The sequence below is a fragment of the Gavialis gangeticus genome, unplaced genomic scaffold (genome assembly GCF_001723915.1).
Source record: "Gavialis gangeticus isolate Ggan-Ray unplaced genomic scaffold, GavGan_comp1, whole genome shotgun sequence".
Lineage (NCBI taxonomy): Eukaryota > Metazoa > Chordata > Crocodylia > Gavialidae > Gavialis > Gavialis gangeticus.
In genome coordinates, this window is record NW_017729025.1 from 29,689,911 (window position 1) to 29,690,694 (window position 784).

Genomic DNA, 784 nt, shown 5'->3' on the forward strand with positions numbered 1-784 from the left:
GCAGCATGTGGTTGGTAAGTCTTTTGTGGGGGAAGGGGCTTGGGGTGGGGGTTAGATCGAGGCCCCCGCGGTGTGGGACTGGGGTTGAGGTAGGCGCTGCCCAGCGGGGCAACACATGGGACGGAGCCAGTCCAGGGGGCACAGAGTGTCTTGTCCAGGGGGCACAGAGGGGTGGCTCTCACTGCTTTGTGCACCCCTGGGGGAGGCATGGAGGGTGTGTGTCCCTGGATCTGTGCATAGGGTGGGCTGTGGCTGCAGGCTGCAGCCTTGGATCATAAGCAGAAAGGGGTATTTCTCCTTGGTGCTCTAAGGCGGGGCTCTTCCCAGTGTGGGGGCTGGGCCAGGCTGCGTTCTGTTCCATGCCATGCCCCGGCTGTGCATGCCTGCCCTTGGGGCCTCTATCTGCCCCCCCACCCCTATGTCCCTTCCCTCTCACCTTCCCCACAACGGACTTACCAGCTGGAAGCAGCCAGGTGGCATATCGGAAATCAGATTGGTATCGGCTGATATGGCTCCTTAAAAATTGGCTGTCCGTATTGGCCCAAAAAATCTGTATCGGTGCACCCCTAGTAAGTGTATGTGTGTATATAAGTATATGATAGTGAATTAATACACATTCCACTAAAGTTGTTTGTTTTCTTTGCTTGAATCTTTAATTGAATAATATAGGTCTTGGTTCCTAGCTTGTTAATGAAGCTTCCTAGCTTGTTTGTTTTTTTTAACTGGAGAAAAGTATGTGCCCTGTTATGTTGTGGTGCACTATCTGCACCCCCCCCCCCCCTTT